Here is a 27,340-nt window from a genome sequence, read left to right as displayed (position 1 = left end):
GTGGAGGGTGTGTCAGTCGATCACCAGCCAGGCATTAAAAAAATAATCCTAAAAATGAGTGATCATAAATCTTCACTATGACGCCACTTTCGTCACTAATTGACATTCACGGCACCCGGGGGTCTTCTGAGATGACGCTGGCTGCTGCCAGCTCATTAAAATTACTGACTGGAAGGCGAGAAACACTTTATTTCAACAGACTCTGGCGCCGTACCTGTCGTCAAAACTCCAAAGACCGACTGCACAGTTGCACAGTTGCGCTAACAAAATAAGAGTCTCAGAAAGCTAGCGTGCACAAGCTAGCAAGCTACGGAGTTTGCCGCCAATGTATTTCTTGTAAAGTGTATACAAAGGAGTACGGAAGCTGGACAAATAAGATGCCAAAAACCAACCACTTTCATGTGGTATTGGACAGAAAGGAGGACTTTTTTTCTCCTCCATTCGAAAATGCGGACGTTATCAGCACCACTGTCTGATTCCAATCAATGCAAGTCATCAGAATCAGGTAATACACCAACTTATATTCTTGTCTTCATTAAAGAAAGTAATTTATATGTGTTAAACATGCTTGTATTATCTTTAAACACCTTTAACTTATTAACAATATTACCTATATGTGTTAAACATGCTTGTATTATCTTTAAACACCTTTAACTTGTTAACAATATTAACTATATGTGTTAAACATGCTTGTATTATCTTTAAACACCTTTAACTTATTACCAATTGTAACTATATGTGTTAAACACGCTTGTATTATCTTTAAACACCTTTAACGTATTACCAATTTTAACTACCGGTATATGTGTTAAACATGCTTGTATTATATATAAACACCCTTAACTTGTTAACAATATTAACTATATGTGTTAAACATGCTTGTGATTTAGGGCTATATAAATAAACATTGATTGATTGATTGATTGATTATCTTTAACCACCTTTAAGTTGTTAACAATATTAACTATATGTGTTAAACATGCTTGTATTATCTTTAAACACCTTTAACTTGTTAACAATATTAACTATATGTATTAAACATTCTTGTATTATCATTAAACACCTTTAATTTATTAACAATATTAACTGTGTTAAACATGCTTGCATTATCATTAAACACCTTTAACTTGTTAACAATATTAACTATGTGTTAAACATGCTTGTATTATCATTAAACACTTTTAATTTATTAACAATATTAACTGTGTTAAACATGCTTGCATTATCATTAAACACCTTTAACTTGTTAACAATATTAACTGTGTTAAACATGCTTGTATTATCATTAAACACTTTTAATTTATTAACAATATTAACTGTGTTAAACATGCTTGTATTATCTTTAAACACCTTTAACTTGTTAACAATATTAACTATGTGTTAAACATGCTTGCATTGTCTTTAAACACCTTTAACTTATTAACAATATTAACTATGTGTTAAACATGCTTGTATTATCATTAAACACCTTTAACTTGTTAACAATATTAACTATATGTGTTAAACATGCTTGTATTATCTTTAAACACCTTTAACTTATTACCAATTTTAACTATATGTGTTAAACACGCTTGTATTATCTTTAAACACCTTTAACTTGTTACCAATTTTAACTATATGTGTTAAACATGCTTGTATTATATTTAAACACCCTTAACTTGTTAACAATATTAACTATATGTGTTAAACATGCTTGTGATTTAGGGCTATATAAATAAACATTGATTGATTGATTGATTATCTTTAACCACCTTTAAGTTGTTAACAATATTAACTATATGTGTTAAACATGCTTGTATAATCTTTAAACACCTTTAACTTGTTAACAATATTAACTATATGTATTAAACATTCTTGTATTATCATTAAACACCTTTAATTTATTAACAATATTAACTGTGTTAAACATGCTTGCATTATCATTAAACACCTTTAACTTGTTAACAATATTAACTATGTGTTAAACATGCTTGTATTATCATTAAACACCTTTAATTTATTAACAATATTAACTGTGTTAAACATGCTTGCATTATCTTTAAACACCTTTAACTTATTAACAATATTAACTGTGTTAAACATGCTTGTATTATCATTAAACACCTTTAACTTGTTAACAATATTAACTATAGGTGTTAAACATGCTTGTATTATCTTTAAACACCTTTAAATTATTACCAATTTTAACTATATGTGTTAATAATGCTTGCATTATCATTAAACACCTTTAACTTGTTAACAAAAACATATATTTCATAAATAAGTAAATATAAATTATATATATGAATGAGGTAGATCCCCACGACTTGATCAATTGAAAAGTAGCTCGCCTGCAGAAAAAGTGTGAGCACCCCTGATGTAGAAGGAGAAACACGGGCATGTCTGGATGACTTGCCTCCATATTTCCAGTGGTTAGCTCCAAGTTACGAAACCGCTTTATTATGAAACTGGCTGTGGCGCGATCTTTCTGACGTCACTTCCTGTGTGGGGCGCGGTCTTTCTGACTTCACTTCCTCTCCGAACTCAGTTTGTAAACGAACAATGAGTCCATACAACGCTAAGAGCCGGAGATTCAAAAACTACACAGTGCACTTAGCCGTGTAAAATTTGGTCCGAGGAGGGGGACCTTAAACGCTGGTTAAGTGTCGCTGAAACGGGGTTTAGGCTAAATAATTATTCGTTTAAGGGGTTAAATGACTTAGTGTAGACATGGCCTTAATCAATCAATCAATTCCTTTATTGTCATTGTCATAAGTCATACATGTCAACGAGATTTTGTTTGAGCTTTGTCTAGCGGCATAGAAACTGCATTGATGTGCAGGTTGAGCATAGTTTACAGTTTAGCATTGTCAAGAAGATCGCGAATAGAAGGGGGTGTGGGTGGGAACAGTCAGATGTCTGATGGGTGTTACGTTGACGTTGCAGCAATGCAATGTCCAGAGCACAATTATTAAGGTGGTGAAGAGTGAGGTAATAAGATGGTCCGGGGCAGGCTGTTCATTTAGCAGTCTCACAGCCTGGGGATACAGACTGTGAGACATTCTGGTGGTCCTGGCGCGAATCGATCTATACCTTCTGGAATGTAGCAGGTTGACGAGGCCATGTGCTGGGTGGTATCTGTCCTTCAGGATGTTGTGTACTCTCTTTAGGCAGCGAGTTGTGTACATGGCATTCATCTCTGGGAGTATCGTCCTTGTAATTTTCCCCGCCGCTTAATGTCATGAGTTGGTTGTGAAGTTTCAGATCCTAATTCATAACGTTTTAGACTGAGGACTTGGCGTAAAATTAAGGCTGGGCAAGGATTAGGGTAAATCTCCAGGAAATGAACGTGGGTCAATGTAAAGTTCTGTGAAGTCATGGAAACTTTAATCACCCTTAATCACACTCTTAATCAACTCACTTTAAAATGTGCTTTTACGGTCCTTTTTGTGTTTTCAAAGATTAAAAATGAGCCTTCATGTTTTGCTAGTCGGCAATCAGACTGCTTAATAAAGAGTAAACAGAGAAAGATTGTGTTCCCCAACAAAGAAACATCGCTTATATTCATAACCTCATTCTGCAGAAGCACAACGGTTAATGGATCTTTTAGCGGGGAAAAGATAAGAGCCAGACAGATGGGAGGAGAATATTAAAATTCATCATCAAACCTCTTTCAAAAAACAGAGAAGCACACCAGCTTAGAAGACAGGCTTATAGTATGCAGTGTTAATCCAGGCTGTGTTATTAGTTGTCTGCAACATGTAAGACTGCCAGACTCTCACAAAATTGTTGTCACACTGACCCCAAACACATTTTTACATTTACGTTTTTTACCCCAAAGGGAAAGCCTCTTCTCCTGGAAATCTCCTGACCTCCAGTGTGGTACAAAAACAAACTGGAAAGGTTACTACTGACGTATGAGGTTTGTTTCAACTCTCTTGCAAGAGCCTACATTTCCCCAATAAGGTCATCTAAAAGAAAAGCCTTATTGTAGTTTTAGTGCCTGCCTATGAGTTAACATTTTTTTGCAGACAAAGTCCAATAAATTGTACTTACTGTATTTTCCGGACCAAGGCGCATTAAAGGGGTCATATTATTATTTCTAAATGTAAAACACTTCCTTGTGGTCTACATAACATGTAATGGTGGTTCTTTGGTCAAAATGTTGCACAGATTGTTTTACCGACCATCTTCAAGTCGCTTTCTGACAGTCACTTCAGGATGCGCCGTTTTGTGGGTGGTCTTATTTACGTGGCTCACCTTCGACAGCGTCTTCTCCCCGTCATCTTTGTTGTAGCTGTGTAGCGTGCAAGGACGGGAGTGGAAGAAGTGTCAAAAGATGGAGCTAACTGTTTTAATGACATTCAGACTTCGCTTAAATCGACAACTGTTCGATACTTTTCTAAATAAAGGGGACCACAAGAAAATGGCGTTATTGGCTTTATTTTAACAAAAAGATCTTACAGTACATTAAATATGTTTCTTATTGCAATCGAACGACAATTTTGTCCTTAAAATAAAATAGTGAGCAAGCAAAGACTCCTAATTAGTCTGCTGACATATGCAGTAACATAATGTCATTTTTCAATCGATTATTTTGTCAACATTATAAAGGACAAGCTGTAAAAATGTACTATTAATATACAAACACCGTTTCCATATGAGTTGGGAAATTGTGTTAGATGTAAATATAAACTGAATACAATGATTTGCAAATCCTTTTCAACCCATATTCAATTGAATGCACTACAAAGACAAGATATTTGATGTTCAAACTCATAAACTTTATTTTTTTTTTGCAAATAATAATTAACTTAGAATTTCATGGCTGCAACACGTGCCAAAGTAGTTGGGAAAGGGCATGTTCACCACTGTGTTACATGGCCTTTCCTTTTAACAACACTCAGTAAACGTTTGAGAACTGAGGAGACACATATTTTAAACTTCTCAGGTGGAATTCTTTCCAATTCTTGCTTGATGTACAGCTTAAGTTGTTCAACAGTCCGGGGGTCTCCGTTGTGGTATTTTAGGCTTCATAATGCGCCACACATTTTCAATGGGAGACAGGTCTGGACTACAGGCAGGCCAGTCTAGTACCCGCACTCTTTTACTATGAAGCCACGTTGATGTAACACGTGGCTTGGCATTGTCTTGCTGAAATAAGCAGGGGCGTCCATGGTAACGTTGCTTGAATGGCAACATATGTTGCTCCAAAACCTGTATGTACCTTCCAGCATTAATGGCGCCTTCACAGATGTGTAAGTTACCCATGTCTTGGGCACTAATACACCCCCATACCATCACAGATGCTGGCTTTTCAACTTTGCGCCTATAACAATCCGGATGGTTCTTTTCCTCTTTGGTCCGGAGGACATGACATCCACAGTTTCCAAAAACAATTTGAAATGTGGACTCGTCAGACCACAGAACACTTCTCCACTTTGTATCAGTCCATCTTAGATGAGCTCAGGCCCAGCGAAGCCGACTGCGTTTCTGGGTGTTGTTGATAAACGGTTTTCGCCTTGCATAGGAGAGTTTTAACTTGCACTTACAGATGTAGCGACCAACTGTAGTTACTGACAGTGGGTTTCTGAAGTGTTCCTGAGCCCATGTGGTGATATCCTTTACACACTGATGTCACTTGTTGATGTAGTACAGCCTGAGGGATCGAAGGTCACGGGCTTAGCTGCTTACGTGCAGTGATTTCTCCAGATTCTCTGAACCCTTTGATGATATTACGGACCGTAGATGGTGAAATCCCTAAATTCCTTGCAATAGCTGGTTGAGAAAGGTTTTTCTTAAACTGTTCAACAATTTGCTCACGCATTTGTTGACAAAGTGGTGACCCTCGCCCCATCCTTGTTTGTGAATGACTGAGCATTTCATGGAATCTACTGTTATACCCAATCATGGCACCCACCTGTTCCCAATTCACCTGTTCACCTGGGATGTTCCAAATAAGTGTTTGATGAGCATTCCTCAACTTTATCAGTATTTATTGCCACCTTTCCCAACTTCTTTGTCACGTGTTGCTGGCATCAAATTCTAAAGTTAATGATTATTTGCAACAACAACAAAAAAGTATCAGTTTGAACATCAATTATGTTGTCTTTGTAGCATATTCAACTGAATATGGGTTGAAAATGATTTGCAAATCATTGTATTCGGTTTATATTTACATCTAACACAATTTCCCAACTCATATGGAAACGGGGTTTGTACTTGTTAATTTACTGTTAATATCTGCTTATTTTCCGTGTCAACATGTTCTATCTACACATCTGTTAAAATGTAATATTCACTTATTCTTCTGTTGTTTGGATACTTTACATTAGTTTTGGATGATACCTCAAATGTAGGTATCGATCCGATACCAAGTAGTTACAGGATCATACATTGGTCATATTCAAAGTCTTCATGTGTCCAGGGACGTATTGATGAAACAAGAATTGAGCTGTTTGGCCAAAGTACCCAGCAATATGTTTGGAGGAGAAAAAGTATTGGAAACTCAAGACAGCCATAACATTATGTTCTTTACAAGTGTATGTAAACTTTTGACCACGACTGTAAACGTGGTCAGTCTTGTCTATAGAAGCTTGATGAGAACCAGAAAGAGCTGCTCCATTGTACACTGGATATTCCGAGATGTCCCTAAACACAGACAGAAAAATACGGCACATTTGCTTATTTGTTTAAGGAAACACAAGAGAAGATGAGATAAAGTATTATTATTATTGACAATAACAAAACAAAAAGAAACATAGCTTAGTAGCTTTTCTTTTTCTTTCAATGGGTGAATGTGGCCTATAATGGGAAGCGCTTCGGATATTGTGCAGGTATAGTAAAGTACAATACAATGATTTGCAAATCCTTTTCAATGTGTATTCAATTGAATAGACTGCATAGACAATATACTGTATATAGACAATATACTGTATATAGACAAGCGAAGCCGGCGGCGTTTCTGGGTGTTGTTGATAAATGGCTTTGGCTTTTCATAGTAGAGTTTTAACTTGTACTTACAGATGTAGCGACAAACTGTAGTTACTGACAGTGGTTTTCTGAAGTGTTCCTGAGCATATGTGGTGATATCCTTTACACACTGATGTCGCTTTTTGATGCGGTACCGCCCGAGGGATCTATGGTCCGTAATATCATCGCTTACATGCAGTGATTCCTCTAGATTCTCTGAACCTTTCGATGATATTACGGATCGTAGATGGTGAAATCCCTAAATTCCTTTCAATAGCTAGTTGAGAAATGTTATACTTAAACTGTTCGACAATTTTCTCACGCATTTGTTCACAAAGTGGTGAGCCGTCGTCCCCATCCTTGTTTGTGAATGACTGAGCATTTCATGGAAGCTACTTTTATACCCAATCATGGCACCTACCTGTTAACCAATTAGCTTGTTCACCCGTGGGAACTGTGAGCATTCCTCAACTTTCTCAGTCTTTTTTGCCACTTGTGCCAGCTTTTTTGAAACATGTTGCAGGCATCAAATTCCAAATGAGCCAGGTGAGAAACCGAAAGTGTAAGATGGCTAATACAAGCGGCCAAGACATTATGTTCTTTACAAGTGTATGTAAACTTTTGACCACGACTGTAAACGTGGTCAGTCTTGTCTATAGAAGTTTGATGAGAACCAGAAAGAGCTGCTCCATTGTACACTGGATATTCCGAGATGTCCCAGGCACTGGACGTTGGTGTCTGGTCCCCACCACACCATAAGCTCTGTCACGGACTTAATGAGCTTAGTGTGCACTCTCAGGCCTCTGAGCTGAAAGGCATGTACAGTACACCACATTGTACACTGCTGCTGCAGTCACTGCTTGGTGCTGTAAGATGCCCACTTTGTTTACAACATCCTGGGACTTCAACATCCCCATCTGAATGACTCGCATCTGATAAGGAATTTCCGAAGCGCAAGCAACTCAGGTTACTTGTCCGAGAACATCCAGTGCCAAAGTAATTGTGCAAACAGCTGACGATCGACTGAGTTTAACACATAGAATTTCATTTGTACACAAGACGTGTCGTCACACAGCTTGAAAGTCTTTAGCGCCGGAAGTAAATACAGACTAAATGCAGTGCTGCTAAGGTGTCCAAGAATAGGAAGAGATTTTAGAGCCTGATTGAGGATGAAGTGTGCTTTAGTCCTGAAGACTAAACCTTGGCGCCAACACCCATTTTCTCCATGCATGTTGCAGCAAACCACCGCATAACATGGCAGTTTAAACAGTGGTACTCATTTTGGAAGCCCCACTTTTAATATGATTTGTTTTCGACTAAATGTCCGTCACAAGTTTTGCATATCTCTGTTATCCTACAAGGTGAAACAAACTACAGTTGTCCCATGTTTACAGTGTTGGGTTAGTTACTGAAAACCAGTAACTAGTTACAGTTACTAGTTACTTTATTTCAAAAGTAACTCAGTTACTAACTCAGTTACTTACACCAAAAAGTAATGCGTTACTGTGAAAAGTAACTATTTAGTTACTTCTTTTTTTCTTCTTTTTTTTTTAAAGCTCCCATTAATGCCCTTTCAGCATTCATTTCAGTACTGTTATTGCACTGGAGAATAATACAATCTGTTGATCAACTTGACATGCATTTTTATTTTCCTTTTAACATAATTAATGAAAAACAGTGCAACATAAAAAGGCATTCCTCCTTTCTTTAAACTTGGACCAATGACCATTAATAAAAAACAAGTTAAAGTGCAACATAAGAAGGCACATCATCTTCCTTGAAACATAGGTAGTGAAATAAAGCCTGACATCTGGAGTGATGCTGCTGTCTTCCACACTTGGAGCCATGGATTGTAGAATCCTTGTTTTCAGTGGCAGGATCATTGACACAGATGGTGAAGTTTCAGTGCTCAGTAGAGATGTAACACTTTTGAGGGGTTTAAGCACCTGGAGGACCTCATCTGCCACTCTCACATCATCATCAGACAGGGTGACATTTGTCTTCAGGGTGTTGTGGGTCAATGCAGAGTATATAGCTGCCTGCTGCTCCAACATATAAGTGGAGTTCCACCTCGTTGGGACATCATGTATGAGCTTATGAGTAGGCAGCTTTAGCATTTCTTGCTTTGTCTTAAGCACATGAGCAGCTGTTGTGCTTGGGTGGAAGTAGGAAACCTCCTTCCTGATCCTCCCAAGGAGGCGCTCCATCCTATTGACTGAGATTCCCTTCTGTGATGCCAAAGCACCTATCTGTGGTCCCAGTCCTGCCTCATTCACTGTAATTATTTGATTTTTGGCATTATCACGTGTGACTGGGATATCTTTATCTTCCATTCCTCCACTGCTTGTGTCAGTACTTGCGCAAGGTGACTCTCGCGTGTCTTCTCATCTCCCAGTCTGCTGTGATGAAGTGAGCGCTTATAGTTCCCCTGGACGTCCACCCATCTGTCATGAGCGCAACAGATGATGCTCGGGATAGTTCATCCACAACTTTTTTCTTCTCCTGCTCATAAAGATCTGGCACAATCTTATCGCTGAAGTGGGTGCGCGACGGGATGTCGTAACGTGGCTCAAGCACATTCAGCATGTGTTTAAAACTCTCGTTTTGCACAACCGAGTCTGCACCTAAAAACACACCGATTCAATGGCGCGGGGCGTTCAAGCTCCTCCGTTACTCCGCTCGCCATGACCACGCTGTGTGTGGACTGAACGTGCCAACAACTTTTTGTTTGTTTGTTTCATATATCAAACCGCGGATCACCTGTGTGCCTCCCCTCCCCACACCCACACCCAGACACACACATAGACCGCGCCTCTTTTCTTCTCTACGGCTTGTGACAGAGGAAGATTCAGAAGAACGACACGGCAGCGCTTCTGTTTCTAGCCAATACTACATCAAAAGTAACGTAAAATAACGCAGTAACGCATCATGTAGTAACGGTAACTGAGTTACTGAATATAAAAAATAACGCATTAGATTACTAGTTACCGCCGAAACTAACGGCGTTACAGTAACGCGTTAGTCCCAACACTGCTTGTTTATTGCGACCAAGCCTGACCGTGGAAAACAAATGTACGCACAGTAGGTTCATTATTAATATATTAATTACTTTCATATTTATAGCATTGTAAAAAAAACTGTTTACAACATTCAGTGGCGGGCCGTGCGTTTCTCACCGAGACCTTCAGTGATGCCCGACTTCACCTTTTAAAAATACCGTAATTTATGTCACCACATGACCATTGCTGGAGAAATACTATACAGAAACCCACTTGCACACTACTGTGCATTGATCCCCTCAACAGTGTACAAAACGGTCAATTTTTTGGCGCATTTAACATTCAATAAACCCGCGTCAGCAATTAAAACATCTTACGTGGTACTGTCAAAATTAAAAGAATTGTATAAAACAAATGAAACATGAAAACAACCATCCATCTTCCTCTGCTTATCAGAGGTCGGGGTCGCGGGGGCAGCAGCCTAATCAGGGAAGCCCAGACTTTCCTCTCCCCAGCCACTTCAACCAGCTCTTCCCGGGGGATCCCGAGGCGTTCCCAGGCCAGCCGGGAGACATAGTCTTCCCAACGTGTCCTGGGTCTTCCCTGTGGCCTCCTACTGGTCGGACGTGCCCTAAACACCTCCCTAGGGAGGCGTTTGGGTGGCATCCTGAGCAGATGCCCGAACCACCTCATCTGGCTCCTCCCCATGTGGAGGAGCAGCGGCTTTACTTTGAGCTCCTCCCGGATGACAGAGCTTCTCACCCTATCTCTAAGGGAGAGCCCCGCCACCCGGCGGAGGAAACTCATTTCGGCCACTTGTACCCATGATCTTGTCCTTTCGTCATAACCCAAAGCTCATGACCATAGGTGAGGATGGGAACGTAGATCGACTGGTAAATTGAGAGCTTTGCCTTCCGGCTCAGCTCTTTCTTCACCACAACTGATCGATACAGCGTCCGCATTACTGAAGACGCAGCACCGATCCGCCTGTCGATCTCACGATCCACTCTTCCCCCACTCGTGAACAAGACTCCAAGGTACTTGAACTCCTCCACTTGGGGCAGGGTCTCCTCCCCAACCCGGAGATGGCACTCCACCCTTTTCCGAGCAAGAACCATGGACTCGGACTTGGAGGTGCTGATTCATCCAAGTCGCTTCACGCCCGGCTGCGAACCGATCCAGTAAGAGCTGAAGATCCTGGCCAGATGAAGCCATCAAGACCGCATTATCTGCAAAAAGCAGAGACCTAATCCTGCAGCCACCAAACCGGATCCCCTAAACCCCCTGATTGCGCCTAGAAATTCTGTCCATAAAAGTTATGAACAGAATCGGTGACAAAGGGCAGTCCAACCCTCACTGGAAACGTGTCCGACTTACTGCCGGCAATGCGGACCAAGCTCTGACACTGATCGTACAGGGAGCGGACCGCCACAATCACACAATCCGATACCCCATACTCTCTGAGCACTCCCCACAGGACTTCCTGAGGGACACGGTCGAATGCCTTCTCCAAGTCCACAAAGCACATGTAGACTGGTTGGGCAAACTCCCATGCACCCTCAAGGACCCTGCCGAGAGTATAGAGCTGGTCCACAGTTCCACGACCAGGACGAAAACCACACTGTTCCTCCTGAATCCGAGGTTCGACTATCCGGCGTAGCCTCTTCTCCAGTACACCTGAATAGACCTCACCGGGAAATACGTCTTTTAACATTATTGGAGCCCTCTAAACATGAATAACACCCATATAGTCACCTTTACACTCGGTTCACCCAATGTAATACCTTTTTCCACCAAAAGTTCAAGAACTTTTAAGTTCTTGGAACCTTTCGTTCCTGAAACGAAATGTTCCTGTAGAAGTGTGTGGCTTGTGTTTCCAAAAGTTAGTCAACTTGACCGTCACAGCTTGGATCATTAGCTTTCTTGTTAGCATTCCGCGTTATTAGCATTAAGTGTCCTGTGTCGTTCACTCAAGGCAAAGCTGTTATTGATGACAAAGATGAAGTACATCAAAGGAATCCATCTTCACTGCTAATAGTCGCTGATAGCAGTCTTGTTAGCCTGAAGTGTTGTGCCCACTCCGATGCTACGTCCCAAAATTGTCTTTTGACATTTCTTGCGTCAAAGTATCACAAATCCGGATAGGTGTTATTGATGAGGCAGGAGTTGAAGATGAAGTCCATCAAGAAGTTGTTCTGCTATATGTTGGTAAAAAAATGGATTGGTGCGGAGAAGATGCAGTAACACCAAGATTAACTCCTTGTCAATCAACCAATCAATCATCCATCCATCCATCCAGCCATCCATCTTCTTCCGCTTATCCGAGGTCGGGTCGCGGGGGCAGCAGCTTAAGCAGGGAAGCCCAGACTTCCCTCTCCCCAGCCACTTCGTCCAGCTCCTCCCGGGGGATCCCGAGGCGTTCCCAGGCCAGCCGGGAGAGATAGTCTTCCCAGCGTGTCCTGGGTCTTACCCGTGGCCTCCTACCGGTCGGACGTGCCCGAAACACCTTCCTAGGGAGGCGTTCGGGTGGCATCCTGACCAGATGCCCGAACCACCTCATCTGGCTCCTCTCGATGTGGAGGAGCAGCGGCTTTACTTTGAGCTCCCCCCGAATGACAGAGCTTCTCACCCTATCTCTAAGGGAGAGCCCCGCCACTCGGCGGAGGAAACTCATTTCGGCCGCTTGTACCCGTGATCTTGTCCTTTCGGTCATGACCCAAAGCTCATGACCATAGGTGAGGATGGGAACGTAGATCGACCGGTAAATCGAGAGCTTTGCCTTCCGGCTCAGCTCCTTCTTCACCACAACGGTCAATCAATCAATCAATTTTTATTTATATAGCCCTAAATCTGCAATCCCAATGTGAAACTCATTAGAGGGGGTGTATATTGTAGCGTCACGGAAGAGTTAGTGCTGCAAGGGGTTCTGGGTATTTGTTCTGTTGTGTTTATGTTGTGTTACGGTGCGAATGTTCTCCCAAAATGCGTTTGTCATTCTTGTTTGGTGTGGGTTCACAGTGTGGCGCATTTTTGTAACAGTGTTAAAGTTGTTTATACGGCCACCCTCAGTGTAACCTGTATGGCTGTTGATCAAGTATACGTTGCATTCACTTATGTGTGTGTAAAAGCCGCATATACTATGTGAGTGGGCCGGCACGCTGTTTGTATGGAAGAAAAGCGGACGTGACGACAGGTTGTAGAGGACGCTAAAGGCAGTGCCTTTAAGACACGCCCCCAATATTGTTGTCCGTGTGGAAATCGGGAGAAATTTGGGAGAATGGTTGCCGCGGGAGATTTTCGGGAGGGGCACTGAAATTCGGGAGTCTCCCGGGAAAATCGGTATGGTTGACAAGTATGCCATTATATTGCAGTCTACACGTATCTCTTATGTGTGACTGCCATCTACTGGTCACATTTATCATTCCTCCATGTATCAAATAAAATAGCTTTGAGGTTGGTAAGCAAAACTAGAATTATTCCGTACATTAGGTGCACCGGGTCATAAGGCTCACTGTCGAGTTTTGAGGAAAAAAAGGGATTTTAAGTCAATCAATCAATGTTTATTTATATAGCCCTAAATCACAAGTGTCTCAAAGGGCTGCACAAGACACAACGACATCCTCTGTTCAGATCCCACATCAGGGCAAGGAAAAACTCAACCCTGTGGGATGACCATGAGAAACCTTGGAGAGGACCGCAGATGTGGATCTAACATAATTGTGTGAGAGCCCAGTCCATAGTGGATCTAACATAATAGTGAGAGTCCAGTCCATAGTGGATCTAACATAATAGTGAGAGTCTAGTCCATAGTGGATCAAACATAATAGTGTGAGAGTCCAGTCCATAGTGGATCTAACATAATAGTGTGAGGGTCCAGTCCATAGTGGAGCTAACATAATAGTGAGAGTCCAGTTCATAGTGGATCTAACATAATAGTGTGAGAGTCCAGTCCATAGTGGATCTAACATAATAGTGTGAGAGTCCAGTCCATAGTGGATCTAACATAATAGTGTGAGAGTCCAGTCCATAGTGGATCTAACATAATAGTGTGAGAGTCCAGTCCATAGTGGATCTAACATAATAGTGAGAGTCCAGTCCATAGTGGATCTAACATAATAGTGTGAGAGTCCAGTCCATAGTGGATCTAACATAATAGTGTGAGAGTCCAGTCCATAGTGGATCTAACATAATAGTGTGAGAGTCCAGTCCATAGTGGATCTAATATAATAGTGTGAGAGTCCAGTCCATAGTGGATCTAACATAATATTGTGAGAGTCCAGTCCATAGTGGATCTAACATAATAGTGAGAGTCCAGTCCACAGTGGATCTAACATAATAGTGTGAGAGTCCAGTCCATAGTGGATCTAACATAATAGTGTGAGAGTCCAGTCCATAGTGGATCTAACATAATAGTGTGAGAGTCCAGTCCATAGTGGATCTAACATAATAGTGAGAGTCCAGTCCATAGTGGATCCAACATAATAGTGTGAGAGTCCAGTCCATAGTGGATCTAACATAATAGTGTGAGAGTCCAGTCCATAGTGGATCTAACATAATAGTGAGAGTCCAGTCCACAGTGGATCTAACATAATAGTGTGAGAGTCCAGTCCATAGTGGATCTAACATAATAGTGTGAGAGTCCAGTCCATAGTGGATCTAACATAATAGTGAGAGTCCAGTCCATAGTGGATCTAACATAATAGTGAGAGTCCAGTCCATAGTGGATCTAACATAATAGTGTGAGAGTCCAGTCCATAGTGGATCTAACATAATAGTGTGAGAGTCCAGTCCATAGTGGATCTAACATAATAGTGTGAGAGTCCAGTCCATAGTGGATCTAACATAATAGTGAGAGTCCAGTCCATAGTGGATCTAACATAATAGTGTGAGAGTCCAGTCCATAGTGGATCTAACATAATAGTGTGAGAGTCCAGTCCATAGTGGATCTAACATAATAGTGTGAGAGTCCAGTCCATAGTGGATCTAACATAATAGTATGAGAGTCCAGTCCATAGTGGATCTAACATAATATTGTGAGAGTCCAGTCCATAGTGGATCTAACATAATAGTGAGAGTCCAGTCCACAGTGGATCTAACATAATAGTGTGAGAGTCCAGTCCATAGTGGATCTAACATAATAGTGTGAGAGTCCAGTCCATAGTGGATCTAACATAATAGTGTGAGAGTCCAGTCCATAGTGGATCTAACATAATAGTGAGAGTCCAGTCCATAGTGGATCTAACATAATAGTGAGAGTCCAGTCCATAGTGGATCTAACATAATAGTGTGAGTCCAGTCCATAGTGGATCTAACATAATAGTGTGAGAGTCCAGTCCATAGTGGATCTAACATAATAGTGTGAGAGTCCAGTCCATAGTGGATCTAACATAATAGTGTGAGAGTCCAGTCCATAGTGGATCTAACATAATAGTGTGAGAGTCCAGTCCATAGTGGATCTAACATAATAGTGTGAGTCCAGTCCATAGTGGATCTAACATAATAGTGAGAGTCCAGTCCATAGTGGATCTAACATAATATTGTGAGAGTCCAGTCCATAGTGGATCTAACATAATATTGTGAGAGTCCAGTCCACAGTGGATCTAACATAATAGTGTGAGAGTCCAGTCCATAGTGGATCTAACATAATAGTGTGAGTCCAGTCCATAGTGGATCTAACATAATATTGTGAGAGTCCAGTCCATAGTGGATCTAACATAATATTGTGAGAGTCCAGTCCACAGTGGATCTAACATAATAGTGTGAGAGTCCAGTCCATAGTGGATCTAACATAATAGTGTGAGAGTCCAGTCCATAGTGGATCTAACATAATAGTGAGAGTCTAGTCCATAGTGGATCTAACATAATAGTGAGAGTCCAGTCCATAGTGGATCTAACATAATAGTGTGAGAGTCCAGTCCATAGTGGATCTAACATAATAGTGAGAGTCCAGTCCATAGTGGATCTAACATAATAGTGTGAGAGTCCAGTCCATAGTGGATCTAACATAATAGTGTGAGAGTCCAGTCCATAGTGGATCTAACATAATAGTGAGAGTCCAGTTCATAGTGGATCGAACATAATAGTGTGAGAGTCCAGTCCATAGTGGATCTAACATAATAGTGTGAGAGTCCAGTCCATAGTGGATCTAACATAATAGTGTGAGAGTCCAGTCCATAGTGGATCTAACATAATAGTGTGAGAGTCCAGTCCATAGTAGATCTAACATAATAGTGTGAGAGTCCAGTCTATAGTGGATCTAACATAATAGTGAGAGTCCAGTCCATAGTGGATCTAACATAATAGTGTGAGAGTCCAGTCCATAGTGGATCTAACATAATAGTGTGAGAGTCCAGTCCATAGTGGATCTAACATAATAGTGTGAGAGTCCAGTCCATAGTGGATCTAACATAATAGTGTGAGAGTCCAGTCCATAGTGGATCTAACATAATAGTGAGAGTCCAGTCCACAGTGGATCTAACATAATAGTGTGAGAGTCCAGTCCACAGTGGATCTAACATAATAGTGTGAGAGTCCAGTCCATAGTGGATCTAACATAATAGTGTGAGAGTCCAGTCCATAGTGGATCTAACATAATAGTGAGAGTCCAGTCCATAGTGGATCTAACATAATAGTGTGAGAGTCCAGTCCATAGTGGATCTAACATAATAGTGTGAGAGTCCAGTCCATAGTGGATCTAACATAATAGTGTGAGAGTCCAGTCCATAGTAGATCTAACATAATAGTGTGAGAGTCCAGTTTATAGTGGATCTAACATAATAGTGAGAGTCCAGTCCATAGTGGATCTAACATAATAGTGTGAGAGTCCAGTCCATAGTGGATCTAACATAATAGTGTGAGAGTCCAGTCCATAGTGGATCTAACATAATAGTGTGAGAGTCCAGTCCATAGTGGATCTAACATAATAGTGAGAGTCCAGTCCACAGTGGATCTAACATAATAGTGTGAGAGTCCAGTCCACAGTGGATCTAACATAATAGTGTGAGAGTCCAGTCCATAGTGGATCTAACATAATAGTGTGAGAGTCCAGTCCATAGTGGATCTAACATAATAGTGAGAGTCCAGTCCATAGTGGATCTAACATAATAGTGTGAGAGTCCAGTCCATAGTGGATCTAACATAATAGTGTGAGAGTCCAGTCCATTGTGGATCTAACATAATAGTGAGAGTCCAGTTCATAGTGGATCTAACATAATAGTGTGAGAGTCCAGTCCATAGTGGATCTAACATAATAGTGTGAGAGTCCAGTCCATAGTGGATCTAACATAATAGTGAGAGTCCAGTCCATAGTGGATCTAACATAATTGTGGGAGAGTCCAACTGGTCTAAAAAGGTGGTCTATTTAAAGGCTAGAGTATACAAATGGGTTTTTAAGATGGGACTTAAATATACGTACGCCTTTATAGTCCGAAAAATACGGTACTTTTGTGGAATTATTCTCTAAAATGTGATTTCTGTTCAGATTTTTTGGTGTATGTAACACCAAAAATTATATATTATTTTATCGAAAATATTTTTTTTTTTTTTTGTCTAAACATTTTGGAACGCATCATTAACGAAAACTGAGGTATAAGCGCCGTATGTGTCCATTTATACACACACTGATGACTCAGCACTGCATTAAGCGCCTTAGAGTTGTGCTCATGGACAACACATTTCTACATTTTAATCACAGTTCAATTAGATAAACACTTGGCTGCCTTGCAGTGTCTGCCACGCGAGAACGCCTTCAAACTCGCACACAAGCACAATGCACTGTGATTAATCCCACAGATAAGACGATTGAGGAATTATAGCTTAAGGCTTGCCGAACCTTTGCAAATAAATTAAACTGTATTGCAAGTGATGACAAGTTTGTTGTTGCAACTCAGGGCTCATGGGAGATAATCCAGAAGATCTTCCCCATCAGCAACACTTAATGCAGGTGGCGTTTTTTTTTAGTAGCCCGTGAAACTGCTGCTCCATGCAGCTGTGGACAATGAAGTACGCATATTGTTAAATGATCGCTTACATGCAAAAACAGCAATGTTCAGTACAGCTGTGATCATACAGTTGCTGTTCTTGCAAAAGACATCCTCTGATGTCTATGAATAAATAAATCCATGTTTATTAGGTCATCACATTTTACATGTGACTGATTGATAAAAAGTGACCTCTGTGATCACAGCACCACTAAAAATACATTGTCTGTCTGCATTTGTGCTTATAATACCTATATCGCTAATACTTGGTTGATATTCAGGTCATGAGATGTAAATGGGATATTGTTGTTTTAAACCGGGGGTGTCAAACTGGTTTTCATTGAGGGCCACACGGCAGTTATGGCTGCCATTAAAGGGCCGCTTGTAACAGCGAATAATGTATGAATTTGCCTCTGGATTTCATTATTAATTACCGTATTTTTCGGACTCTAAGTCGCAGTTTTTTTCATAGTTTCATAGTGCGACTTATACTCAGGAGCGACTTATGTGTGAAATTATTAACACATTAGCGTAAAATATCAAATAATATTATTTAGCTCATTCACGTAAGAGACTAGACGTATAGGATTTCATGGGATTTGGCGATTAGGAGCAGGGATGTCCCGATCCAGGTTTTTGCACTTCCGATCCGATACCGATATTGTTTTTGCATTTCCGATCCGATACCGATACCGATACTGACCGATACTGGCCTATCCGAGCATGTATTAAAGTTTAAAGTTATTTAGCTTACATAGTTGTCAGAATCATGTTGAAAAGGGTTTTAGTACTCTTGATAACAACTAGCCAGCTGAATTAGGGGAGTTTGAATAATACACAATGGTTGGTAACAAGAAACTGACCTGTTTATTCAAGGATAAACACAAAATAGACAAAATTATACATGACAAACAGAAATGGCATCATTGAACTAGGGCTGGGCGATATGGCCTTTTTTTAATATTGCGATATTTTATGTCCATATTGCGATACACAATATATATCTTGATATTTTGCCTTAGCCTTGAATGAACACTTGATGCATATAATCACAGCAGTATGATGATTCTATGTGTTTTGATTGATTGATTGAGACTTTTATTAGTAGGTTGCACAGTGAAGTACATATTCCGTACAATTGACCACTAAATGGTAACACCCCAATAAGTTTTTCAACTTGTTTAAGTCGGGGTCCACTTAAATTGATTCATGATACAGATATATACTATCAGATATATACTATCATCATAATACAGTCATCACACAAGATAATCACATTATTTACATTATTATTTACATTAATTATAATCCAGGGTGTGGAGGGGGGCGCCGGATGTAAGTGTCAAAAAGACAGCCAAAAGAGTTTGATATGAGAATAAATCTAAAGTTAAAATATAGGGTAGAAATGCACCCATTTGCAGGAAATGTAGTCTAGATTTTCAAAATGTTCTTTCAAGGCTTGCATGTCTACATTAAAACATTCTTCTTCATACTGCATTAATATATGCTACTTTTAAACTGTCATGCAGAGAAGGAAATCACAACTAAAAAAATCACTAATTTTTACATACGGTGTTGATGTGGGAATTTTTGCCTCGGCATTTTGATGGTGTGGACGTGTGGCACCGAATGGAGATAAGCGTCTCGACAGACGTCACAATATTTGAACAATGATGACGAAAACTGTTTTCTCTGTCGTGTCCGTGTGTCGAAAATTGTTATGCGCTTATTTTTTTATTTGATTTTGTGCGTGGCATAGATTTGCTATGCGCAGAGGACGCTTAAACAGTGCGCAATTGCACAGGCGAGCACCTTAGAGGGAGCGTTGCTCGCACGGCTGCGCTAGCATCACAGCTAACGTTAGCCATGCTGCTACCTCTCTGCTCGGGGAGGACGTATACGTATGTGACGTATGACGTGACAGTATGTGACGTATGACGTGACAGTATGTGACGTGTGTAAGAAGGTGCGCTTGCTGTCTGTGAGAGGAAGACACAGGAAAGAGTGAGAAGAGCCTGTCGTGTAATGCCAGCAGCTAAAAGCAACTGCGTGAGAATTCACAGACCTGTGGATGTGTTGAAGGTGTGCTGGAAAATGCTACGGAAATTAGGGAGCAGCAGAAAAGTGGAATGTATTATTTAAATCGGTGCGTTGGAAAACACGGACCGGAGTTTTTTTTTAAACTGGATCTGGATCGGCATTTTCCCATGCCTTGCCGATACGCAATTTTTGGCAAATATCGGCAGCCGATCCGATCCAAATATCGGATCGGGACATCCCTAATTAGGAGTGACTAGAGATGTCTAATAACATCGGCTTGCCAATATTATTGGCCGATAAATGCGTTAAAATGTAATATCGGAAATGATCCGTATCGGGGTTTTTTTATTATCGGTATCGTTTTTTTAAAAATTATTATTAAATCAACATAAAAAACACAAGATACACTTACAATTAGTGCACCAACCCAAAAAAAAAACCTCCCCCATTTACACTCATTCACACAAAAGGGTTGTTTCTTTCTGTTATTAATATTCTGGTTCCTACATTATATATCAATATATATCAATACAGTCTGCAAGGGATACAGTCCGTAAGCACACATGATTGTGTGTGCTGCTGGTCCACTAATAGTACTAACCTTTTAACAGTTAATTTTACTCATTTTCATTCATTACTAGTTTCTATGTAACTGTTTTTATATTGTTTTACTTTCTTTTTTATTCAAGAAATTTTATCTTATTTTATTATTATTTCTTAAAAGTACCTTATCTTCACCATACCTGGTTGTCCAAATTAGGCATAATAATGTGTTAATTCCACGGCTGCATATATTGGTTGATATCGGTAATTAAAGAGTTGGACAATATCGGAATATCGGATATCGGCAAAAAGCCATTATCGGACATCCCTAGGAGTGACAGATTGTTTGGTAAATGTATAGCATGTTCTATATGTTATAGTTATTTGAATGACTCTTACCATAATATGTTACGTTAACATACCAGGCACGTTCTCAGTTGGTTATTTATGCCTCATATAACGTACACTTATTCAGCCTGTTGTTCACTATTCTTTATTTATTTTAAATTGCCTTTCAAATGTCTATTCTTGGTGTTGGGTTTTATCAAATAAATTTCCCCCAAAAATGTGACTTATGTTTTTTTCCTTCATTACGCATTTTCGGCCGGTGCGACTTATACTCCGGAGCGACTTATAGTCCGAAAAATACGGTATATAAATTGCTTTAAGTAGACTGTGGATTTTACAGTAAAAACTTTACATTTACAAAATGTTACTGTAAAATAGTGTTTTTTTGTTTTACAACATTTTATGGAAAAACTGTACCACTGTTTTTTGGGGGGTGTTTTTACGGAAAAAGCTGACAGCTAAGTTGCCAGAATTTTTGTGTTAAATTTTCATTGTTTTTTACAACATGATATTGTTAATGGAAAAACAGTACAAGTTATTTTTTTATTCTGACAACTTAGCTGGCAGTTTGTCTACCGTAAAAACAAATGTACCGTCTTTCCATTTACAGTAATACACGGTTAAAAACAAGCAGCTCAGTCAACAGAAGTTTATCGCAAAAAACAGTAGTTGTATTTTTTTTTTTTTTTAATTAAAGTTAAAGTACCAGTGATTGTCACATACACACGAGGTGTGTCGGAATTATTCTCTGCATTTGACCCATCACCCTTGATCACCCCCTGGGAGGTGAGGGGAGCAGTGGGCAGCAGCGGTGGCCGCGCCCGGGGCTTACAGTAATATGCTGTAGAGAACAATGTAAAATGTATTGTAATTTTTATTAATTTGATGGGTAGTTTGCTGTAAAGGGAAGTATTTTTATTTAAATAAAAATATTTTTTTGGACAGTATAATATACTGTAATATTTGTTGCAATATTGGATACTAGAGATGTCCGATAATGGCTTTTTTGCCGATATCCAATAGTCCAACTCTTAATTACCGATTCCGATATCAACCGATACCGATATATACAGTCGTGGAATTAACACATTATTATGCCTAATTTTGTTGTGATGCCCCGCTGGATGCATTAAACAATGTAACAAGGTTTTCCAAAATAAATCAACTCAAGTTATGGAAAAAATGCCAACATGGCACTGCCATATTTATTATTGAAGTCACAAAGTGCATTATTTTTTTTAACATGCCTCAAAACAGCAGCTTGGAATTTGGGACATGCTCTCCCTGAGAGAGCATGAGGAGGTTGACGTGGGCGGGGTTGGGGGGGCGGGGTTGAGGTAGGGGTTAGCGGGGGGGTGTATACTGTATCGTCCCGGAAGAGTTAGTGCTGCAAGGGGTTCTGGGTATTTGTTCTGTTGTGTTTATGTTGTGTTACGATGCGGATGTTCTCCCGAAATGTGTTTGTCGTTCTTGTTTGGTGTGGGTTCACAGTGTGGCGCATATTTGTAACAGTGTTAAAGTTGTTTATACGGCCACCCTCAGTGTGACCTGTATGGCTGTTGACCAAGTATGCCTGGCATTCACTTGTGTGTGTGAAAAGCCGTAAATATTATATGATTGGGTCGGAACGCAAAGGCAGTGCCTTTAAGGTTTATTGGCGCTCTGCACTTCTCCCTACGTCCGTGTATCACTTCGTACAGCGGCGTTTTAAAAAGTCATAAATTTTACTTTTTGAAACCGATACCGATCATTTCCGATATTACATTTTAAAGCATTTATCGGCCGATAATATCGGCAGTCCGATATTATCGGACATCTCTATTGGATACTATTAAAGTTTAAAAGGTATGCAATTTCAAGCAGTACATATATTTGTTCCGTCGAAATGAAAAAAATGTACTGCATTTAGTGAGAAAATCTTAAGTATTTTATTGACACATATCATTTCCAGGTGTTTGCGGGCCAGATAAAAATGATGTCGCGGGACAGATCTTGAGTTTGACACCTGTGTTTTAGAGGGTTTTATGGGAGGAATAGTCTTAATTAGTTGCATTGTAAGCCACCTCGTATTTGCCGTATAGTATGAGTTAGAATGCATAAAGAAAAACAGATAGGCGATATTAGAAAAAAAGTTCAGTCCCCCTTTAACTACCGTTGCCTGGGATTATTCTCATCACTATGGCGTACAGTATTTTTTAGAATCAAAATGTGTGAAACAAAAAAACCCATATAAAGCGATTCTCTATGTTCCTTTCTCGTCCTGAAAACGTTAATTTGTGTGCATGTGGTTCCGCCTTCTCTCCCTCCCACCAGGCCCCGCCCCTTGTTCCTCCTGTCCAATCAAAGCGTACTACGTCATCGAGTGGCTCGCGACCAGAGCTGAGCGGTGAGGAGGGGGGGGGGACAAGAAGGGGGAGGGTCACATGTGTACACATTGTAGCTCGTAACACGGACTGCCCACTTTTTTCTCAACAAGCGAGGAAAAAAAGTTGATAGTCGAAGGCCCCCGCGAATGGATTCTGCTGTCTGATATCATCTCGTTGAAGGATTTGCTTGCTTTTAATAAAAAAAAGGGACGTTTTTGCTCCGAATGAAGCCATTGAGATATGCCCGTGGAAATGCTTCATCCTGACCCGAAGCCTCCGTAGGTTGTCCGCCGACAGACAGCCAAGTCTATAACGTCTCTGGTAAGTTGTATTTTATTTATTTTTCTAAAATATTTTACGAAATACACACTCATACCTCATTTAGTTGTGTTTGCCTTGACAAAAAGCTGACGGGGGAGTCGAAGAGGAGACTACAAACGTGACAGCTAGTATAGTCTTTGATCTCTGGCGTCAAGTGCCGCGGACTAGGTCAACACCAATGTCCTGCGTGTGTGTGTAAATACATACTGTTTGTTGTAAGTTAACATCGTTTTAGTTCAACTATGTGTACATTAGGATGTTTCCAACTGTGCTGGTTTAAGTTTGAATACTTTTGGTCAGAATTAATTTGAATACTATTAATATATAGGCAAGGCGTTTCTGGGTGTTGTTGATAAATGGCTTTGGCTTTGCATACACTGCAAAAAGTCAGTGTTCAAAAATAAGAAGAAAAAAATACAAAAATAAGGGGTATTTTATTTGAACTAGAGATGTCCGATAATATCGGCAGATAAATGCTTTAAAATGTAATATGGGAAATTATCAGTATCAGGTTTTTTTTATTATCGGTATCGGTTTTTATTTTTTATTTTTATTTTTATTAATTCAACATAAAAAACTCAAGATACACTTACAATTAGTGCACCAACCCAAAAAAACTCCCTCCCCACTCATTCACACTCATTCACACAAAAGGGTAGTTTCTCTCTGTTATTAATATTCTGGTTCCTACATTATATATCAATATATATCAATACACAATCATGTGCGTGCTGCAGGTCCACTAATAGTACTAACCTTTAACAGTTAATTTTACTCATTTTCATTAATTACTAGTTTCTATGTAACTGTTTTTATATTGTTTTACTTTCTTTTTTTATTCAAGAAAATGTTTTTAATTTATTTTATTTTATTAATTTTTAAAAAAAGGACCTTATCTTCACCATACCTGGTTGTCCAAATTAGGCATAATAATGTGTTAATTCCACGACTGTATATATCGGTATCGGTTTATATCGGTATCGGTAATTAAAGAGTTGGGGAATATCGGATATCGACAAAAAGCTATTATCGGACATCCTTAATTTGAACTAAGCACAATTATCTGCCAATAGAACAAGAAAATTTGGCTTGTCAAGACTTTCCAAAACAAGTAAAATTAGCTAACCTCAATGAACCCAAAAATACCTTTAAAATAAGTATATTCTCACTAATAACAACTGTACTATTATATGAGTACGTATTTTCTATTGTTTCGTTGAAAATAAAACCGCAAAGTCCATTTGGCTGTCATCTGTTTTAATATGAGACACAATTGTGTCAAAGTCATGAGTTTTTTGTTTTACATGCTTGAAATAAGAAGTTATTACTTGAAAAAAGTAGTTTTATACTTGTGAGCGTTGATGACACAGCTTTGCAACAGTTGATATTCTAGTTCATGTTTTACTCAATATAGGTCATAAAATCTCAGCAACAAGCTGTAATATCTTACTGAGATCATTTAGGACCAAAACCCTTAAAACAAGTAAAACACTCTAACATAAATCTACTTAGTGAGAAGAATTATCTTATCAGACAGAAAATAAGCAAACATCACCCTTATTTGAGATATTTAATCTCACTTAGATTTCAGTTTTTGCAGTGTAGTAGAGTTTTAACTTGCACTTACAGATGTAGCGACCAACTGTAGTTAGTGACCGTGGTTTTCTGAAGTGTTCCTTGAGCCCATGTGGTGATATCCTTTACACGCGGATGTCGCTTTTTGATGCAGTACCCTCCGAGGGATCGAAGGTCCGTAGTATCATCGCTTACGTGTAGTGATTTCTCCAGATTATCTGAACCTTTTGATGATATTAGAATAGAATAGAATGGACTTTATTGTCATTATATTTGCATATAACGAGATTAAGGACTCCAATTTAAGGTGCGGTAGTGGGAACAAATATGGGATAAAAATAAATTACACAAGAGGTAATAAAGATAAAACTAAGAATTGAAATAAACAGACTACTATCCAATAAAAACAAAGTGTTTTCTTTGCTTTCATGACTATTTACATTGTAGATTGTCACTGAAGGCATCAAAACTTTTGACACCTGTGAAGGAGAAACCATTTCAGGTACAACCTCTTGAAGCTCATCGAGAGAATGCCAAGAGTGTGCAAAACAGTAATCACAGCAAAGGGTGGCTATTTTGAAGAAACTAGAATACAAAACATGTTATCAGTTATTTCACCATTTTTTAAGTACATAACTCCACATGTGTTCATTCATAGTTTTGATGCCTTCAGTGACAATCTACAATGGTCATGAAAATAAAGAAAACGCATTGAATGAGAAGGTGTGGCCAAACTTTTGGCCTGTACTGTACCTGACATAAAGGTTAGTTCTGTATTTGTTGTTATTTACCAATGCCAACTTTTACAATTGTACCTCATCAACAAAGCTTGAGTAAGAGTTAAAAAAATCCCATAACAATACCTACCTAACAAAACTAACCCCGGATTTCCACTGGATGCGTAATGGCAGCAGAACGGCGCCGTCACGGCAGCGGACTCTTTCCGTTTTTATTCGAGTCGATGTGTTTCCACGGAAACGGAACAGTGTCATTATGCATTCCTGCACTAAATATACGTCTCTATGTTCACCGGTCGCCGTGACACATCTGTTCAAGTTAGGTAAAATCTGCTTGTGTTGTACAGGAAGTTATTCAAAAACACAAAATAAAGCATCCGTTGTACTTTCACTTTTCAAGGCAGATTGAATGGGCGGAGACGGACACAAAGTCAACTTATCAAAGGTTTTCAGATGTATTTTCACCTTGTTGACACAAATGGATTAGGACATACTGGTTTGGGCGGTCCAAAATGTAAAACTCATATACAGGCACATCCCGGGCAGCAGGAGTCTGTCCGGAAAGTATTCAGTGTTTCAATGTTTCCAAATTTTTTTATGTTACAGCTAGAGATGTCCGATAATGGCTTTTTTGCCGATATCCGATATCCGATATTGTCCAACTCTTAATTACCGATTCCGATATCAAGCGATACCGATATATACAGTCGTGGAACTAACACATTATTATGCCTAATTTTGTTGTGATGCCCCGCTGGATGCATTAAACAATGTAACAAGGTTTTCCAAAATAAATCAACTCAAGTTATGGAAAAAAATTCCAACATGGCATTGCCATATTTATTATTGAAGTCACAAAGTGCATTTTTTTTTTTTTAACATGCCTCAAAACAGCAGTTTGAAATTTGGGACATGCTCTCCCTGAGAGAGCATGAGGAGGTTGAGGTGGGCGGGGTTTGGGGGTAGCGGGGGGTGTATATTGTAGCGTCCCGGAAGAGTTAGTGCGGCAAGGGGTTCTGGGTATTTGTTCTGTTGTGTTACGGTGCGGATGTTCTCCCGAAATGTGTTTGTCATTCTTGTTTGGTGTGGTTTCACAGTGTGGCGCATATTTTTAACAGTGTTAAAGTTGTTCATACGGCCACCCTCAGTGTGACCTGTATGGCTGTTGACCAAGTATGCTTGCATTCACTTGTGTGTGTGTGTGTGTAAAAGACGCATATACTATGTGATTTATTCAAACTAAAACAATCGCATGTACGTACATAAGTATTCACCGTCTTTGCTCAATACTTTGTTGATGCACCTTTGGCATCAATTACAGCCTGAAGTCTTTTTGAATACGATGCCACAAGCTTGGCACACCTATTTCTGGGCAGTTTTGCCCATTCCTCTTTGCAGCAGCTCTCAAGCTCCATCAGATTGGATGGGAGGCGTTGGTTTTCATCCAGGATGTTTCTGTACATTGTAACTCGATGGCCACT

The 27,340-nt window shown here is 39.7% G+C and overlaps 1 protein-coding gene across 3 annotated transcripts in view; it reads left to right on the top strand.

The window, feature by feature from the left end:
* The window catches only part of gpr146 (G protein-coupled receptor 146), a 106,536-nt gene that overhangs the window by 54,855 nt on the left and 24,341 nt on the right, over positions 1–27,340 (top strand). Inside the window, exon 1 of one of the 3 annotated variants that reach the window (XM_061981993.2) lies at positions 23,341–23,547. The exons of the other annotated variants lie outside the window; for them this stretch is intronic. The gene's annotated coding sequence lies outside the window, so the exon portion shown is untranslated. Of the gene's footprint in view, positions 1–23,340; positions 23,548–27,340 lie in introns of those variants that run through there. 3 annotated transcript variants of the gene reach the window in all.

This window comes from Nerophis lumbriciformis, linkage group LG24 (assembly GCF_033978685.3).
Source record: "Nerophis lumbriciformis linkage group LG24, RoL_Nlum_v2.1, whole genome shotgun sequence".
NCBI lineage: Eukaryota > Metazoa > Chordata > Actinopteri > Syngnathiformes > Syngnathidae > Nerophis > Nerophis lumbriciformis.
Note: the sequence above shows the minus strand (reverse complement) of the source record. Positions and strands in the feature narration are given on the sequence as shown.